Raw genomic sequence first — 14,287 nt, 5'->3', positions numbered from 1 at the left:
CTTCTTTTCTAAGGCTAAATAATATTCCATTGTATGAATATATATGTCACATTTTCTTTATCCAATCATCTGTTGATGGACACTTAGGTTGTTCTCATATCTTGGCTATTGTGAATAATGCTTCAATGAACATGGGAGTGCAGGTATCTCCTGATTTCATTTCCTTTGGACATGGACCCAGAAGTGGGATTTCTGGATCATATGGTAGTTCTATTTTTAATTATTTGAGGAACCACCATCCTGTTTTCCATAATGTACAATTTATATTCCATTTACATTACAGTATGTAAGTGTTCTCTTTTCTGCACATCCTTGCCAATACTTGTTATCTTTTGACTTTTTGATAATAGCCATCTTAAGGGTATGAGATGATCTGTCATGTGGTTTTGATTTGCATTCCTCTGATGATTAGTGATGTTCAGCACTTTTTCATGTATCTATCGGCCATTTGTATGTTTTCTTTGGAAAAAGGTCTATTTAGGTGCTTTGCTCATTTTTATTTTTTAGCTTTTATTTTTTGCCACTGAGTGGTATGAGTTCCTTATGTATTTTAGCTATTAACACCTTATGGATATATGATTTGCAAAAATTTTCTCATTCTATAGGATGCCTTTTCATTTTGTTGATTCCCTTTCTGTGCAGAAACTTTTTAATTTGAGGCAGCCCCACTCATTTAATTTTTCCTTTGTTGCCTGTGCTTTTGGTGTCATACCCTAAAAAAACCACTGTCGAGACTAATGTCAAGGAACTTTTCCCATGTGTTTTTCTAGGAGTTTTATAGTTTCGGGTCTTACATTTAAGCCTTTAACCAATTTTGAGTTGATTTTCGTGTATGGCATGAGACAAAGTTCCAATTTATTTTGCCTGTGAATAACCAGTTTTCCCAACACACTTACTGAAGAGAATATCCTTTCCCCCATTGTGTATTCTTGACACCTTAGTTGACTGAACCTGTGTGAGTTTATTCCTGGGCTCTCTATTCTGTTCCTTTGATCCATATGTCTGTTTTTATGCTAGTACCACATTGTTTTGATTACTGCAGCTTTGTAGTAGAATTTGAAATCAGGAAGTGAGATGCCTCTGGCTTTGTTCTTCTTGCTCAGTATTGCTGTAGCTACTTGCAATCTTTTGTGGCTCCATATGATTTTTAGGATTTTTTTCTACTTCTCTGAAAAATTATCATTGGAAATATAGTCCCTATAAAAATAGGGACTGCATTTAATCTGTAGATCACTTAGGGTTATATTAACATGTTGACACATATTATTTGTTATTAATTCTTCCAATTCATGAACATAGTATTAATTATTTGTGTCTTCTTAAATTTCTGTCATCGACGTTTAACAGATTTCAAGGAACAGATCCTTTACCTCTTTGGTTAAATTTATTCCTAAGTATTTTATTCTTTTTAATGTAAACGGGATTGTCTTCTTAATTTCTTTTTCAGATAGTTGGTTGTTAGTGTATGGAAATGCAGTGGACTTTTGTATGTTGATTTTGTATACTGCAACTTTACTGAACTCATTTATTAGTTCTAACAGTTTTTTTGAGGAGTCATCTGCTGAGGCATTTTTACTTCTTCCTTTCCAAATTGGATAATTTGCTTAATTGCTTAATTGTTCTGGCTAGAACTTCCAGTACTATGTTGAATAAGAGTGGTGAAAGGTTCATCCTTATCTTGTTCCTGATTTTAGAGGAAAACATTTAAGCTTTTCACCCTTTAGTATGATGTTAGCTGTGGGCATGTCCCATATGGCCTTTATTATATTGGGGTACATACCTTCTATATCTAATTTTTGAGAGATTTTATCATAAAATGATGTTGAATTTTGTCACATACTTTCTCTGCATCTATCGAGATGATCATATGGTTCTCATCCTTTATTCTGTTAATGTGGTGTATCACGTTTATTGATTTGCTTATGTTGAATCATGTTTGCATCCCTGGGATTACTTGATCATGGTGTATGATCCCTTTAATGGGCTGTTGAATTCATTTTGCTAGTATTTTGTTGAGGATTTCTGCATCTATGTTCATCAGAAATATTGGCCTATAGTTATCTTTTCTTATAGTCTCCTTGTCTGGCTTTGGTATCAGGGTAATGCTGGCCTTGTAAAATGAGTCCCCAGTTAAGTCCACAGACAGCAGGTCTGTTACAGGCACAGATGGGTGTAGCTCCCACCAATCCCTGGTTGCACTTGCACCATGTCCCTGGGCGAATCCCTGGGTGGGAAGCCAGACTCTGGAACTGTGGTAGAGCGAGCTGGACTGCTTCAAGTTCTGCGGTCAAGAACTAGGTCATCGGGCCTGCCACTGGAGGCTCAGAGGGGCAAGTCTCTTGCCAGTTCCCTGGGTGGTCAGAATTGACCCCAACCGTGGCAAAGAGGGGTTGGCACTCAATCACAGGGCCATTTCAAGGCACACAGCTGGGACTGACTTTAAGGTCTACAGCCAGGACCGAGGTTGGCAGGCCTGCTATGAGGAGCACAGATAGGCAGTGCTGGATCCCTGGGTAGGCAGGACTGAGATCAGGGCTGAAGTCAGGTCACAGAGCTGCTTCAGGATCCAAAGTCAGAATCAAGGCTGGCAGGACTGTTACCAAGAGCATGTCTCCCATAGGGCCCCTGTGGAGGCAGGTATGACTCTAGACTGGCAGTTAGAGTGGGGCTGGAACTTGGTCACAGGGATGCTTCAAGAATCTGCAATTCAGTCCATGGCTAGCAGGCCTGATACTGGGGTATGGGTGACATGGCTCCTCTTGGAGCCTTGGTGGATGGAATTGGTTGCAGCACTGCAGCCAAGTGAGGCTGGAGCCAAGTCCATAAAGAGATGGGGTAATTTTTGTTCTGCACCCAGGACCACATTTGGTTGGCCTGCCACCAGGGCTAGGGCCTGCCTTCTCAAAGCAGTTTTCCTTAGTCCTGGACTTTCCTGGGGTTTCACAACCTCCTACCAGAATCCCAGAACTCCCACAAAGGCACTTTTGTCTGTGGATGGCTGCTGGATTGTTGTTTGTGTAGGGGGAAGTGAACTAGGAACCTCCTATTCCACCATTTTATTAGGGAAAAAAAACTAGACAAAGACATTAAACTATTATAACCACTTTCCATGAGGTAAAGGTGAAAACTCTTGAAATTAATGGAACAATTGAAGTTCTCAGCAGAGAAACAGAAACTATAAAAAAAAAAAAACAACCAAACCAAATGGAAATTTTATAGCCAAGAAGTAAAATAATGGAAATTTAAAATTCATTAGATGGAACATGTAGATCATTAGAAATGATCCAATCTTTTTTTTTTTTTAAGTTCTTACTTTTAAGTAATCTCTACACCCAACATGGGGCTCAAACTCACAACCCCGAGATCAAGAGTCCCATGCACTTCTGACTAAGCCAGCCAGGTGCACCAGAAATGATCCAATCTGAAGAACAGAGAGAAAAAAGATTGCAAATAAAATGAGCAGAGCCTTAGGGACCTATAGGACAGTATCAAAAGTCCAAGAATGAGGGAGAAAGAGATTGGTGAAGAAAAAATATTTGAAGAAATAATGACTGAAAATTCCCCAAATTTGGTGAAATATATAAATTTACAGATTCAAGAAGTTCATCAAATCCTAAATAGAAAAAAACTCAAAGTCATGTTCAGGCATATCATAACTGTGTTACTAAAAGGAAAAAGAGAGGAATCTGTAAGGTAAACAAAGAAAGACTACAGATTACATAAAAGGCTGGATCAGAATGGTTGTGGATTTCTCATTAGAAAAGATGGCAGCCAGAAATAAGTGGAACAATATCTTTCAAGCGCTAACAGGAAAAAAGGTATCATCACATAATTCTATGTCCACACACACAAAAACATCCTTCAGGAATGAAGTGAGATAAAAACATTCTCAGATGAAGGAAAACTAAGAGAATCCCCCACTAGCAGACCTGCTCTAACAGAAAAGCTAAACAAAGTTCTCTGAGTTTTAGTGAAACAGCATCAGAGGAAAGCTAGGAACTTCAGGAATGAGAGAGGAACAAGAGAGATAATAAATATTGGGGTAAGTAAAATGGACTATTTTTCTCGTTTTATAGACTTTCTTTAAAATGTTTGCAGTTGTGGGGTGTCTGGCTGGCTCAGCTGGTGGAGTGTGTGACTCTTGATCTCACAGTTGTGAGTTTGAGCCCCATGTTGGGCATAGAGATTACTTAAAAATAAAATCTTTAGGGGCACCTGGGTGGCTCAGTCAGTTAAGCATTAGACTCTTGATTTTGGCTCAGGTCATGATCTCAGGGTCATGAGATAGGGCCCCATGTTGGGCCTCACACTGGGTGTGGAGCCTGCTTGGTATTCTCTCTCTTCCTCTGTCCCTCACTGCCTCCCAGTTGCACACTCATTCTCTCTCTCAAAAAAATAAATAAAATAAAATCTTTTAACAAATAAAAAATAAAATGTTTGCAGTTGAAAGCAAAAAAATTAATAATTGTTTGGGAAACTTTCGATGTATATAAACATCATACATATGACAACTATAATATAAAGGGGAAGGGTCCCATAAAGTTATAAGGCTTCTATATTTACTTGAAGTGATAAAATATTAGCTTAAGTAGTCTGTGTGAAATTAGACGTGCATAATATAATGAGTTCTAGAATAATCACTAAAAAACTTAATTCAAAAATACGTAACTAAAAAGTCAATAGATATGTAAAAATGAAATACTACACAATATTTAAGTCAAAAGAAGGCAGAAAGATAAAACAGAGGAACAAAAAACAGGGGACAGGGGCGCCTGGGTGGCACAGCGGTTAAGCGTCTGCCTTCGGCTCAGGGCGTGATCCCAGCGTTACGGGATCAAGCCCCACATCAGGCTCCTCCGCTATGAGCCTGCTTCCTCCTCTCCCACTCCCCCGCTTGTGTTCCCTCTCTCGCTGGCTGTCTCTATCTCTGTCGAATAAATAAATAAAATCTTTAAAAAAAAAAAAAACAGGGGACAAATAGAAAACAATAAATAATAAACAACTAAATAAATAAATAATAAAATGTTAGCCCTAGATCTGACCATAGCAATAATATATTAATATATATAACATGTTAAATGTAAATGGTCTAAATAGATCAATTAAAAAATAATGATTATTGGGACACCTGGGTGGCTCAGTTGGTTAAGTGTCTGCCTTCAGCTCAGGTCATGATCCCGGAGTCTTGGGATCGAGTCTCGTATCGGGCTCCTTGCTCAGTGAGAAGCCTGTTTCTCCTTCTGCCTGCCATTTCCCCTGCTTATGTTTGCTCTTGCCCTCTCTCTCTCGCAAATAAATAAATAAGATCTTTTAAAAAAATAATGATTATCAGGTATGGGGGTAAAGATCCAACTATAGGTTGTCCATAAAAAAAACCCCCACTTTAAATATAATTATATAAATAAGTTAAAAGTGAAAGGATAGATTTTGTAGGGAATAATGAAAATGTTCTGAAGTTACATAATGCACAACTCTTTGCATATACTAAAAATCACAAAACTTAATCTTTTTAATTAAAAACAAATTTTTTAAGTAGGCTCCACGCCCAGCATGAAGCCCAATGCGGGACTTGAACCAATGACCCTGAGATCAAGACCTGAGCTAAGATCAAGAGTCAGTTGCTTGGGGCACCTGGCCAGCTCGGTAGAGTGTGCAACTCTTGATCTCAGGGTTGGGCATGGAGCATACTTAAAAAAAAAAAAAAAGTCAGATGCTTAACTGACCAAGCCATCCAGATGCACCAGAGCTGTGCACTTTAAATTGGTGAATTTCATAACAAGTGAATTATCTCAATAAAGCTGTTTATTTTTTTTAAGATTTTATTTATTTGAGAGAGAGAAAGCACAAGCAGGGGAAGGGGCAGAGGAACAGGGAGAAGTAGGCTCTCCACTGAACAGGGAGCCCAATGCAGGGCTCGATCCCAGGACCCTGAGATCATGACCTGAGCGGAATGCAGACGCCTAACTGACTGAGCCACCCAGGTGCCTTTCAATAAAGCTGTTTAAAAAATAAAGGATGGAGGGGTGCCTGGGTGGCACAGTGGTTAAGCGTCTGCCTTCAGCTCAGGGCGTGATCCCAGCGTTATGGGATCGAGCCCCACATCAAGGCTCCTCCACTATGAGCCTGCTTCTTCCTCTCCCACTCCCCCTGTGTGTTCCCTCTCTCGCTGGCTGTCTCTATCTCTGTCAAATAAATAAATAAAATCTTTTAAAAAAAATAAAATAAAATAAAAAATAAAGGATGGAAAAAGATAACCTATGCAAATATCAGAACAAATCTAGAGTGGCTGGGTTGATAATATACAAAGCAGATTTCAGAAAGTAAAAAAAATTCCCAGGGACAAGGAAAGACACTATATAATATTAAAAGAGTCAATTAACAAAGAAGACCAAACAACCCTGAATGTATATACACCTTAAAACAGAACTCCAAATACATGAAGCAAAAAATGACAGAAATGATAGGGGAAACAGAGGACCCACAATCACACTTTGAAATGTCAACACTCCTCCTGAGTAATTCATAGACCAAGCAGAGAGAAAATCAGTGAGAACATAGAAACCTAAATAACATTATCAACAACATAATTTAATTTACATATCTAGAATACTTCGACAACAGCAGAATATACATTATTTTCAACAGCATGCAGCATCCACCAAGAAAGATCATATACTGGCCCATAAAACAAGTCATAACAATTTAAAAAAAATCATACACAGTATGTTCTCTGACCATAACAGAATTAAACTAGAAATAAAAAACAAAGATACTTTAAAACCCCCACATTTGAAAGTTACGCACATAAAAATTATCTATGGGTCAAAGAAGAATTGTTAAGGAAACTAGAGAATACTTTGCACTAGACAAAAATGAAAATACAACATGTCAAATTTTCTGTATTGTAATTAAAGCAATGTTTAAAAGGAAATTTATATCACTAAATGCTTATATTGGAAAAGGAAAAAAAAGGAGAAATTCCAACATTCTCAGATAAACAAAATCTAAGGGAGTTCATTATCACTAAACCTGCCTACAAGAAATGCTGAAGTGGGGCACCTGGGTGGCGCAGTCATTAAGCATCTGCCTTCAGCTCAGGGCATGATCCCGGCATTCTGGGATCGAGCCCCACATCAGGCTCCTCCACTGGGAGCCTGCTTTTTCCTCTCCCACTCCCCCTGCTTGTGTTCCCTCTCTCGCTGGCTGTCTCTCTATGTCAAATTAATAAATAAAAAATCTAAAAAAAAAAAAGAAAAAAAGAAATGCTGAAGTGTTCTGCAGGGTGAAATGAAAGGATACTAGAAGGTAATTTGAGTCAAATGAAGAAATAAAGATCTCAAAAAAGGTAAATTATGGGTGATTATAAAAGCTAGTATTATTGTAACAACAGTTTGTAATTCCATTTTTTATTTTCTACGTGAAATTCTTTTTTTTTTTAAGATTTACTTATTTATTTGAGAGAGAGAGCAGGGGAAGGGGCAGAGGGAGAGGGAGAAAGAGAATCTCAAGCCTGACATGGGGCTCAATCTCACAACCCTGAGATCATGACCTGAGCTGAAATCAAGAGTCAGATGCTCAACCGACTGAGGCACCCAGGTGTCCCAAAAGAGATGATTTCAAGAAATCAATGCATTGAAAAAAAAATTAGTCTAAAAACTGGTTTTACTGTAATCTATGTTTATAACTCCACATTTGGTTTTCTATATAAGTTAAGATACTAGTGCACTGAAATGAATTATTAGTTTGTGTTTTGGGGCACAAAATATATAAAGATGTAATTTTATGACATCATCAACCAAAAAGTGTGGTGATGGAGCTATAAAGGAGCAGATTTTTATGTTATTGAAAAGTTGGTAGGGATTCAAATTAGAGTGCTCTAACTTTAGGATGCTATATGTAATCACCATGGTAACCATAAAGAAAATAGGTATAAAATATACAGAAAATGAAATGAGAAAGGAATTTTAACATTTCACTACAAAAAAACAAATACCAAAGAAGACAGTAATAAGGAAATAAGCATAGAGGAGCTATAAAGCATATAGAAAGCAAACAGCAAAATGATACCAGTAAATCTTTTCTTATCAGTAATTACTTTAAATGTAAATAGATTAAATTAATCAAAAGACAAATTTTTTAGAATGGATAAAAACACATGATTCAATTATATTCTGTCTACAAGAGACTCACTTTAGATCCAAAGACACAAATAGACTGAAAAGATGGAAAAAAGATATACCATAAAAATAGAGAGCAGGGGTGGGTATACCAATATCAGACAAAACAGATTTTATTTTATTTTTATTTTTTAAAGATTTTATTTATTTATTCGACAGAGATAGAGACAGCCAGCAAGAGAGAGAACACAAGCAGGAGGAGTGGGAGAGGAAGAAGCAGGCTCATAGCAGAGGAGCCTGATGTGGGGCTCAATCCCAAAACGCCTGGCCCCCAGACAAAACAGATTTTAAACTGAAAAAGTTTACATGAGACAAAGAAAGGCATATATTAATAAAAGGTTCAATACAGCAAGAATATATAACAATTGTAAGTATTTGCACACCTAATAACAGACCATAAAAAATACATGAAGCAAAAATAAATAGAACTAAAAGAAGAAAGAGTTCTACAATAACAGTTGGGGACTTACACACCCCACTCTCAATAACGGATAGGATTACCAACTGGAAGCAGAGATCTTAAACAGCACAATAAGCCAACCAGATCTAACAGACATAAACAGAATACAATGTAATGACAACAGCACATATAGTCTTCTCAAGTGCACACAGAAGATTTTCCAGTGTAGATATATGTTAGGCCACAAATTTAGTTTCAACAGATTTTAAGAGGTAGATATCATATAAAATATCTTCCCTGACCACAAAGAGATGAAGTTAGAAATCAATAACAAGGGGTGCCTGGGTGGCTCAGTCAGTTAAGCAGCTGCCTTCGGCTCAGGTCATGACCCCAGGGTCCTGGGATCTAGCCCCACATGGGGCTCCCTGCTCAGTGGGGAGTCTGCTTCTCCCTCTCCCCCTACTTGTGCTCTCTTGCTTGCTCTTTCTCTCAAATAAATAAAATCTTTTTAAAAATTGACAAAAAAAGAGACTCAATAACAAAATTAAAACTGGAAAATACACAAAATTGTGGAAAATAAACAACATACTCTTAAACAATGAATGATCAAAGAAGAAATCACAAGGGAAACTATAAAATACTTAAGAGATGAATAAAGATGAAAACACAACATACCAAAAGTTATGGGATACAACAAAAGCAATACTAAGGAGGACATTTATAGTGATAAATGCTTACATTAACAAATAAGAAAGATCTCAAATCAAAAACCTAACTTTACAACTTAAGGAACTACAAAAAAAGAACAAATGAAACCCAAAGCTAGCAGAAAGGAGGAAGTACTAAAGATCAGAATAGAGATAAATGAAATAGAGAATAGGAAAATAGAGAAAATCAAGGAAACCAAAAGTTGGTTCTTTGAAAAGATCAACAAAATTGACAAAACTTTAACTAGATGGACTAAGGAAAAAAGAGAGAAGACTCAAATTACTAAAATCAGAAATGAAAGTGGGGACACTACAACTTACCATTCTATGGAAATAAAATGGATTATGAGAGTACTATGAACAACTCTACACCCACAAACTGTATAACCTCGATGAAATAGACAAATTCCTAGAAACACAAAACCCATCAAAACTAAATCACAAAGAAGTAGAAAATCTGACTAGACATAACTAGTAAGAAGACTGGATCACTCACTAATTTAAAAAATCTTTCAATGAAAAGAAGCCCAGGCCCTGATGGTTTCACTGGTGAAATATACCAAACATTTAAAGAAAGACTAATATCCATCCTCCTCAAATTTTCCCCCAAACTGAAAAGGAGGCAATACCTTCTAATTCATTTTATGAGGCCAGCATTTCCATGATACCAAAGCCAGACAAAGATACTATAAGAAAAGAAAACTAGAGACCAAATTCCCTGATGAACATAGACACAAAAACCCTCAACAAAATACTGGCAAACTGAATTCAGCAGCATACTGAAAGGATCATATACCATGACAAAGGGATTTATTCTTGGAACACAAAGATGATTCAACATATGAAAATTGTTCAATGTAATGCCACCACACTAACAGAATGAAGGCTAAAAATCATGATTTCAATAGATACATAAAAAGCTTTTAAGAAAATTCAACATTCTGGGGCGCCTGGGTGGCACAGCGGTTAAGCGTCTGCCTTTGGCTCAGGGCGTGATCCTGGCGTTATGGGATCGAGCCCCACATCAGGCTCTTCCGCTATGAGCCTGCTTCTTCCTCTCCCACCCCCCCTGCTTGTGTTCCCTCTCTCGCTGGCTGTCTCTATCTCTGTCAAATAAATAAATAAATAAATCTTTAAAAANAAAAAAAAAAAAAAAAAAAAAAAAAGAAAATTCAACATTCTTTCATGATAAAAATTTCATCAAACTAGGATCAAAAGGAAACTACCTCAACATAATAAAAGTCATATATGAAAAGCCCACAGTAAACATTATACTCAATGATGAAAGACTGAAGGATTTCCAAGATCAGGAAAAAGGAAAGAATGCTGCTTTCACCATTCTGTTCTATTCATTCTTTTCACAATTCTAGTCAACATAGTACTGGAAGTTCTGGCCAGAGCAATTAGGTAAGAAAAAGAAATAAAATGCAACCAAGGGAAAGGGCACAGGGTTTGAAACATGGCAGACGATGTGGACCAGCAACAAACTACCAACACTGTAGAAGAGCCCCTGGATCTTATTAGGCTCAGCCTGGATGAGTGAACTTATGTGGAAATGAGAAATGACAGAGAGCTTTGAGGAAGATTACATGCCAATTATCAGCATTTAAATATGATACTGGGATATGTGGAAGAAAACTGTGACTACTATAGAAATTGTTGAGGAAACATACAAAGAGATATATAAATGAAGAAAATGGAATATTCTGATGCTCTCTGGAGAGATGGTGTTGTACTAGTTGTCCCTCCATTAAGAGCTGGCTGAAACAAAGAATTTATCATGTATGGAATATAGGAGACTCCATATGATTGCCTCTTTAAATGTAGAAGACATTCAAAAGGGAAACCTGTGTAAATTTTGACATTAAGAAATGACCAAGTATTCTTCCAGTCCTGAAATGAACTGATTTGCAGATAACTCAAAAATTCTTACGCTATAGGGCATTTTTATTTTTTCCAACCCTTTCAATAAATATGATCACCAAAAAATAAAAAATAAAAAAAGCCATCCAAATTATAAAGGAAGTAATAAAGTTACCTCTGTTCATAGATGAAATGATCTTATATGTACAAAACACTAATGATTCTATTTTAAAAACCCCTGTTAAAACTAATAAATTGGGGTACCTAGGTGGCTCAGTCAGTTAAACGTCTGCCTTTGTCTTGGGTCATGATCCCAGGGTCCTGGGATTGAGCCCCACATCGGACTCCTTGCTCATCAGGGAGCCTGCTTCTCCCTCTCCCTCTGCTGCTGCTCTCCCTGTTTGTGCTCTGTCAAATAAATAAATAAAATCTTTTTTTAAAAACCTTAATAAATGAATTCAACAAAGTAGCAGGATACAAAGTCAACACTCAAAAATCAGTTGCATTTCTATGCACTGACAATGAACAATCTGAAAAGGAAATTATGAAAACAATTCCATTTACAATAGCATCAAAAAGAATAAAACACTTAGGAATTAACAAAAGGAAGTAAAAGACTTATGCAATGAAAACTATAAAATATTGCTGAAAGAAATTAAAGAAGACATAAAGGGAAACATATCTCATATTCATGAACTGAAAGACAAAGTTGTTAAAATGTTAATACTAGCCAAAGCAATCTACAGATTTAATGCAATCCCTATCAAAATCCCAGTGACTTTTAAAAAATACAAATAAAAAATTCATGCGGAATCTCAAGGGGACTTGAATAGCCAAAACAATCTTAAAAAGGGAGAACAAAGATGGAGGATTCACACTTTCTGACTTCAAAACTTCGTATGCAAAAGTTACAGTAATCAAAACAGTATGGGACTGGCATTAAGACAGACATATAAACCAATAAAATAGAATGGAGAGCTCAGAAAGAAACCTCTGCATACACGGTCAAATGATTTTTGACAATGCTGCCGAGACCATCTGATAGGAAAAGAATAATCTTTTCAACAAATGGTACTGGGAAAATTGGTTAACCACATGCAAAAGAATGAAGTTGGACCCTTACCTAACACCATATATAAAAATTAACTCAAAATGGATCAAAGACCTAAATGTAAGACCTGAAACTATAAAACTATTAGAAAAAAACATAAAGCAAAATTTTCGTGATACCGGATTTGGCGATGATTTCTTGGATATGACACCAAAGGCACAGGCAACAAAAAATATATAGCATAATTAGATATCGTGAAAAATTTTCAGGGTGCCTGGGTGGTTCAGTCGTTGAGCATCTGCCTTCCACTCAGGTTGTGATCCCAGCGTCCTCGGATCCAGCCCTGCACTGGGCTCCCTGCTCAGCGGGGAGCCTGCTTCTCCCTCTCCAGCTCCCCCTGCTTGTGTTCCATCTCTAGCTGTCTCTTTTTTTTTTTTTTTTTTTAAGATTTTATTTATTTATTTGACAGAGAGACAGCCAGTGAGAGAGGGAACACAGCAGAGGGAGTGTGAGAGGAAGAAGCAGGCTCCTAGCGGAGGAGCCTGATGTGGGGCCCGATCCCAGAATGCCGGGATCTCGCCCTGAGCCGAAGGCAGACGCTTAACGACTGCGCCACCCAGGCGCCCCTCTTTCAAATAAATAAGTAAAAACTTAAAAAGAAAAAAAGAAAAATTTTCAAATTTGTATGTCAAAAGTTAATGTCAACAGTAAAAATACAACCCACAGAATGAAAGAAAATATTTCTGAAATCGTGTATCTAATGAGGGATTCGTATCCAGAATATATAGAGAACTCCACAATCTGATTCAAAAATGGACAAAGGACTACAATGAGATACTATCTCACACACTTTGGTATGGCTACTATAAAAAAAAAAAAAGGAAAGAAAAGAACAAGTGTTGGTGGAGATGTGGAGAAATTGAAACCCCTGTGCACTTTTGGTGACAATGTAAAAAATGGTACAGCTGCTGTGTAGAAAACAGTAAGGCAGTTCCTCAGAAAATTAAAAATAGAATTATCATATAATCTAGCAATTACACTTCTGGTTATATACTCAAGGTAACTGAAAGCAGGATCTCAAAGATATTCTTGTACACCCATGTTCATAGCAGCATTATTCACAATAGCTAGAACATGTAAGCAATCCAACTGCCTACTGAGGGATAAATGAATAAGCAAAACGTGGTACAGCCATATAATGAGGTATTTTTACCTCATTAGGAAATTCTGACATTTGCTACAACATGGATGAAACTTGAGGATATTATACTAAGTGAAAAGACAAAGACAAAAAGACAAAGACTGCATGATTCTACCTATATAAGGTACTTAGAATAATCAAAATCATGGAGACAAACAGTAGTAGAATGGTAATTGCTAGGGGCTGTGGGGGGTGGGTAATAGAGATTTATTGTTTAATGTATACAGAGTTTCAGTTTTACAAGATGAAAGAGTTGTGGAGGCAGATGGTAGTGATGGGGTGTAACACTATGAATGTGTTTAATAACACTAAGCTGTACACTTAAAACTGGTTATGATGGTTTAAGTTTTGCATTATGTATATTTTACCACAATTTAAAAAAATTGGAAACAATGGAATACAAAATGGTATAGCCACAGAGAGTCATAGTTGCTTCTAAAAGTTAAACATACACTTTCCATATAACCCAGCAATACCACTACTAGGTATTTTCCCAAGAAGTTTTGTTTACAAAAACCTGCATGCCAGTGTTTACAGCTACTTTACTCATGATTGCCCAAACTGTAAAAATCTACATGTCCTTCAACTACTGAATAGTAGATACACTGTGGTACATTCATAGAATGCAAAAAGCATTAAAAGGAATGCAATATTGATACATTCAACATCCAGGAATTTCTTATATATTACACAAATGAAAGAACCCAGACTCAAAAGGCTACATAAAGTATGATTCCATTTAAATGACATACTAGAAAAGGCAGAAGTATAATGATTTCCATCACTATACTTGATGGAGATCCCTGGAACCAATCACTGGTTGCCGTGGGTTAAAGGTAGAGTTAGGGTTTGACTATAAAGGGGCAGCACGAGGGAGATTCGGGAGTG

At 36.9% G+C, this 14,287-nt stretch overlaps 1 pseudogene; it reads left to right on the top strand.

Annotated features, from left to right (window-relative positions):
• The first annotated feature begins 10,680 nt into the window (after nucleotides 1-10,680).
• On the top strand, nucleotides 10,681-11,049 carry LOC109489397 (annotated as a pseudogene).
• The last annotated feature ends 3,238 nt before the right edge of the window (nucleotides 11,050-14,287 follow it).

Source organism: Ailuropoda melanoleuca, chromosome 12 (assembly GCF_002007445.2).
Source record: "Ailuropoda melanoleuca isolate Jingjing chromosome 12, ASM200744v2, whole genome shotgun sequence".
Lineage (NCBI taxonomy): Eukaryota > Metazoa > Chordata > Mammalia > Carnivora > Ursidae > Ailuropoda > Ailuropoda melanoleuca.
This window is presented reverse-complemented; position numbering and strand designations above follow the sequence as displayed.